Below are 6,962 nucleotides of genomic sequence, written 5' to 3' on the forward strand. Positions count from 1 at the left end.
AAACTGACAAAAGTAGTTCAGACACCACATGTCAGCTGTGACACACCACGCTGTGATTCTCATACTCATCAACCCCTAAATAACTTTGAGACTAGACCTGTGTGACGTCCCTCAGGTGTCTGCTCCCTCTCTCATTTTAGTTATTTGCTTCTAGAGCACAGTGATTTCAGCTTTCAGTGGAAGAAAACAGAAAGGAAAAATAAGTGCCCCAACTTTATAAAAACCCAGAATAAACATGAACAATAGGTAAGGTAAACACTCATCTGACTTAAGAGGTTGATCAAGATGGCTCTGCAGAATATTTTTATGCTGGCCAACTGAGATGGTTTGCCAAACCTTGGCATTCAAGAGGCAGATTTAGGTGGTATTAAATAAAAGTATCAGGACAGCCCAGAATTGACCCGGAAAATAACTCAGTGAAACTCAAATGCTCTTAAAACCTCACCATCCTGTGATTGAGAGTAAGGTCACATTTAACAGTAATGGCCGACATTCCTGGAGTAAAGAAGGATTTTCTTAAAACAACATTACATAATCCAGTTCCTAAAATTTTTAAACCTTTATATAACTAAAGGCAATATTAACAGAGTTGAGGTGAGTGAAAAATGAAAAAATACTAAAATATAGTTTAAACCTAAACAAAAAGATTATTATCTTAATATAAAAGGCTACTATCTTCATCTATAGAAGTTCTTGCAAAAAAAGAAAAGATTGATAATTGCAGGAATAAATGGACTACTGATAAAAATAAAACAGCTGTTTAATTAGCAATACAAAAGAAAACATTGAAGTAATATGCCCTACCTCTTATGAAAATAAATTGTTAGTACTCTGAACTGGGCAAGATGCAGAGGGAATGACAAACTCTCTTAGATGAGAGACGAGAAATGAGGTTTTAAGTTGGAAACTTTCTGGAGGGTGATTTGGTAAGGTAAATAAAAAAATTTTAATGTGTATATTTTGCTGAGCAATTCCACTCCAGGGAATATATTCCAATGAAGGAGTTGGATAAATACACAAAGATTATGTGTACATTTGTAATAATTTTACAATAATAAAATAATACAGGAAGGTTGAAAATAACTGTAATGTTTATTAGTAAAGTTTCGTAAATAAAGCCTGGTATTTCCATAAAATGAAATACTGTAAAGACATCAAAAGGATAAAGTGATTATTATATAGAGTTTTAAAAATATAAGTGTGGTTCAACACTAAGAAGTTGAGTAGCATAATTTCCTATGTTAACATTATAAAAGAGTATATGAGCATACATATAAATGTTTGTGATAGACCCAATAATGGCCCTCCAAAGGAAATCCAGGCAATGTGAACATGCAGGCAGAGATTTAAATGATGCAGCCAAAAACCAAGGAATGCCAGCAGCCACCAGAAGCTAGAAGAGGCCAGGAACAGACCTTCCCCTGGGCACTCCAGAGGAATGCAGCCCTGTCCACACCTTGATGTCAACGCAGTGGAACCGCTTCTGGACTTCTGGCCTCCAGGACTGTGAGATAATAAATTTCTATTGCTTTAAGCCGCCAAGTTTCTGGTAATTTGTTAAAAGCACAGGAAACAAATACAGATCTTGGTAATGAAAATGTGAATGCTGCTGTAATACATAAAAATGTGGAAGTGGCTTTGGAATTCAATAATGGGTAGAATCTGGAAGAATTTTGAGGGGCATGACAGATAAAGCCTAGACTGTTGTAAACAGGCTGTTGGTAGAAAAATGGATGCTGAAGATGCTGCTGGTGAGGACTAATAAGGGAGTGAGGAGCATGATAGAGAAAGCCTGTATTATCCTAGAGAATACATATACTGTCATAAAGAGGATGTTAATAGAAAGATGAATGTTAAAGCTGATGCTAGTGCAGACTTAGAAGGAAATGAGACATATGATTTTGTAAACTCTGGGAAAGGGGATCCTTACTATGTAGTGGCAGAAAGTCTAGCTGAATTGTGTTCTACAGTTTTGTATGGAAAGCAGAACTTAGAAGCAACATCCTTTGATATTTAGCTGAGGGTATTTCCAAGAAAAATATTGATGGTAAAGCCAGGTGTCTTCTTGCTTCTTGTAGTAAAATGTGAGAAGAGATAAACTGACAGGAAAACTGTTAAATAAAGAGGGACTAGGGCTGGATGATATTGGAAATTCTCAACCTATCAGACTGCAAAGGACAGAAAAATTAGTATATTCACTGTAAGGAAGGTGTGCTCTGGAGAGAAGGCCCAGGGTGTGGCTGGACAACATTTTGCTGAAGAGATTACGTGAGTGGCTCATGATCCCTCTTAACTATCTCTGCAGAAGTGAAGAATGGAGATGGGGTGACCCAGGAAAGATCTGTGGGAGACCTTCTTGTCTAATAGTGTGCACTTTATGATATATACAGGAGACCCACAGGTTTTTGAGAATGTTATACCAACATTATCAGTTATATAAACACAGCCAGCTTGAATCAAAAGGAATAAAGGATGAATGGAGGAAGATTGTTTTACTCCCCAAATTCTACAAGCAAGAAACTGGCTGATGAAACTACTCAGCTGCAAATGTGTGTTACCCTTCAAAGAAAAGAAGGTATGGCCCTTAGGGTAGAAACTTGGGCCCAGAGGGTGGAGCCATGGAAATGTCTATTGTATAAAATGTGTAGGTATTTTTACATAAATATTATTTTATATAAATAGTTCATAAATACTATTTTACATAAAACAATATTTATGTAAAAATATCTGCTTTATTAAAAATTTTATCTTATTTTATTTCTTTTATTTAATTCGACACTGTGATTTAAAAATTCAAATGTATTAATATGAATGCATCTAAGCTGATGTTCCCACCTCCCAATACTTCTAGTAGATATTCTTGTATATGTCCCTTGTGCTGGTCAGAGAGAGTAGCACTCTATGGCAGCAAATGGTAGGATTGTAATTTCTGACCCCCTATTGTCAGGTGGACCATGTGCCTGGTTTCGGCCAATGAATTGTGTAAAGAGTAACATATATCATTTCTGGGCTAGGGCATTTAGTTGCTCATGGAGGACCCCCACAAGTACATGCTTTTCCCCCTGGTACAGGGATGAGTCATGTTCAAAAAGGGCCTGCTCTGCCAGCATAGTTCTAAAGAGACTGGATGAGCAGAGAGGCCTCTGCCAATGTGCAATGGAACATGGTATGAACAAGAAATTAACTTGTATTGTTTCAAACTATTGAGATTGGGTTGTGAGATTCTTTGTCTCACAACACAACTGAACTTATCGTGACAGATATATCTTCTAAAACACTTTTGGGGCATATATTTGGGATATATACCGAGGAGTGGAATTGCTACGTATATTTCTAATTTACTGACAGATTGCTCTCCAGGATGGCTAGCCCAGTCTATACTTTCTATATCCCGTATGCTTGCCAACACTAAGCATTTTCTGGCTTCTAGTTTGTCAGTCTAATGAATATAAATGGATATCTCAATGTTTATTTCTTTGTTTTTCCCTGATAAAAATTAAGTTAAGCAATTATTGTGCTCATTAGCCTTTGGGATTTTGTTGCCTATTTTTTTTGGTTATATCCCTTGTCCATTTTTCTGTCAAATTTGCTGGGTTTTTGTTGATTTGAAGGACTTCCTTTTATTTTATAGATAAAAAAATCCCTTCTCAGATTTAGAAATGACAAATATCTTCTCTCATTCTACCATATGTCTACTTATGATAACCTCAATTGAATAGAAATCTTTAATACAATCCAATGCATCCATTTTCTGTCTCTTTTTTTGCACTTCTGCAATTTTATTTAAGAAATCCTTTCCCATTGTTAGGTCACAAAAATATGTATTTATATATTCCCTATTCTAAAGCCTGGAACACTAACATGTTAAAGTATTAAGTGTTTGAGTGATATGATTTCTGGTAGTCTTGTTTTTTTATACATATTTTTTCAGCACTCAGTATGTGTCAGATACTGTGCAAAATATTTATTTTATTTAATTCTTACAGGATTCCTTTAAGGAAGGTGCCATTAGAAATCCCGTTTCGCAGAGAAGGAAATTGAGCTTCGCAGAGCCATGTAAATTTTTGCAGTCATACAGCTAATAAGTGACAGAACTGGAATTCCAATCAGGTGGTCTGACTTCAGAATCCAGCCTCTGAGCCATCACACTCAAGTGTGCCATTCTCACCTATCCTATTCCCAACAGACACACTTTACTCCCTTGAGACTGCTCATGATTTCTGTGTGTGGCATGCTCTGCTGAGTCAATGTGTCTTTGATATTTTTAGGGGCAGAGAAGTGCTTGAGCATGTCCTTTCCTCCCTACTTCTTGAGATAATTCCTTGTCATTCTTCAGTGAAGCCTACCCGAGATGACACTTCACTTAGAACCCTTCCTTCCCCGATCCCCCAACACCAGACAAAGTTAGCAGCTTGTGCTTGGCTCCATGATAGCATTTTGTACAGTGTTGTTGCCACTTCCACTTCTACAGGGCTTCCAATACACCTTAAGCTCCTTGACATCCTAGAGAGAGTATAAAAATTGTCTCGCTAAAAATTTATTTCCCTAACATCTAGTATACAACATCTATAGAAACAGGTAGCTCTTTGTTGAGAGCACACCACACACAACTGTGTTTGATGTCATTGTTCATAGACGCAGACAACAAAAAGTACAGATGATAATTGCAGGTTGTGATGAAAGCCATGGAGGAAATAAGCCAGGAAATAATTGATGAGATTACCAATGAATAAAGGAGGCCCCCTTGGGCAGGAAAGACAGAGCCTTCTCTAGAAGGCAGAGTTCGAACAGAGGTCTGCAGAATAGTAATAAGCCAGCCATTAAGAGGATGGAAGAGAAAACATCTCAGGTACCCCACAAATATATCTATCTACTATATATTTAAAATTAAAAATAAAAAATTTAACATTTAAAATTTAAAATAAATTAAAAATTAAAAAATTTTAATAAGTAAATCAATAAATTATAAAAAGAGAGAATGGGAGACAGAACAGTGCAGGCTGAGAGAAGAGTGAATGCCTGGAGAAAGGGTTGATGTTGATAAGGAACTAAAATGTGGTCATTGTGGCTGAACATAAGCAAGCAAGGAGGAAAGTGGAATAAGATGAAGTGAGTAAGGGAGACAGGAGTCAAATTAAGACAGACCCTGAATGTCATGGGACTGAGTTTGGTTTTATTCTAAAAACAAAGAGAAATAGAAGACAGTTCACAAGTGCCCCCACTTGATAGTATTTGTAGCTTTATAAGTCAGCTCTGGCTGCAGTTTGGAGAGTGGACTAGAGAGGAAGGAGATTGGAAGCTGGGACCTGTGAGAGGCTGATGTCATCGGCCAGAAGGGATGATGGTGCCCTGGGTACCAGCAGTTACAGTGGAGGTGGAGAGAAGAGTATGGATTTAGGATTTATTTTAAAATTAAGAAAGACAGGACTTTGTCACAGATTTGCTGTGGTGATGAGAGGAAAGGTAGGGTTAAAGATGCCCCCCACATCTTTCGCTTGAGCATCTGAGAACATCATGGTAGCCAGTCCTTATTTAATCACCTGTATGTGTTACAGTAATGGTTCATATTTATCCAGAGTTTAATATGTGCCATGTATGCGCTTCACATGTATTATGTCATTCTTCACAACATCGGTGTATGAGGTAGGTCCTGTTATTATCTCTGTCTTAAGGATGAGAAAAGTACAGCTGAGCAAGGTTAACTTCCCCAAGTTCCAAGGACTTGTTTGCAAGTGTTGGAACCAGAGTTTAAATGCAACTACTCTGAACCTGGAGCCTCCTTGGAAAGATAATGAATAATCATACTTCAGGAACCTGTTATTCCATATTTGAATTGCCACAATTTGTAATCCTAGCTTCTTTGTTGTCCGCAAGTTGATTCGGATGGTGACCATTTTGCTGCAGTCTCTATCCTCATCCAAGTCATAGAAGAACAAGAGAAGTATTGACGAGTTATTATTCTATTTTTGCTAAAAAAAAAATAGTAATGCAGAAGAATTGGAATTAGAAGTGGAAATAAAATTTGAGGATTATGTCTGAATTTTATACATATATCTCTAATTAATATAAATAAGATATTTAATCATATATAAATTTAATCTACATTAAAGTGATTTTAGAGATGAGCGCTTTGGGTGCAGTTTCTTTTCACCCATTACTAATTAGAGTTAGGAGAACACTGTTGACATGAATCAGAGTGTATTATTTTTCTTTTTTTTAGGCAGAGTCTTGCTCTCTTGCCCAGGCTGGAGTGCAGTGGCACAATCTTGGCTTACTGCAACCTCTCCCTCCCAGGTTCAAGCGATTCTCCTCCCTCAGCCTCCTGAACAGCTGGGATTACAGGCACCCATCACCACACCCAGATAATTTTTGTATTTTTAATAGAGACAGGGTTTCACCGTGTTGGCCAGGCTGGTCTCAAACTCCTGAACTCAAGTGATCCACCTGCCTCGGCCTTCCAAAGTGCTGGGATTACAGGAGTGAGCCACCGCACCTGGCCCAGAGTGTATTATTAAATACAACATTACTCCTACTTTATTGGATTGTTTCTTTTCTGACACTTCTGGAACTTCTTCTCCCCACTCAGCAACTCATGCATCTTTGACCCATGACCCTGCTTTCTCCACACTCACTCTTGATATCTGCTGTGTGACTTCAATTCTCTCCACCTGCCAGGTCCTGACACCCTTTTTGCCTTGAGCTCTCTCAGAGTTCTGTGCCGCATTTCTTGTCCACTTAGCCCCAGGCAAGGGAGGGGGAAGGGAAAGAGTGTGCTTTAGGGAGGGAGGAGACTAGGCATGGTGAGAGATGACAATGACAATGGTGATGATGACGATGACATTTATTAGCCGTAAGAGGAGGAAAGCCAAGTCGAAATCCTATTTAAGATATTTAAGGAAAGTTTTGCCTGCACTCTTTGTACAGGCCCTGTGAGACAAATGAACATTCAGAATCTGAACACT

The sequence above is a fragment of the Pongo abelii genome, chromosome 12, assembly GCF_028885655.2.
Source record: "Pongo abelii isolate AG06213 chromosome 12, NHGRI_mPonAbe1-v2.0_pri, whole genome shotgun sequence".
Classification (NCBI taxonomy): Eukaryota; Metazoa; Chordata; class Mammalia; order Primates; family Hominidae; genus Pongo; species Pongo abelii.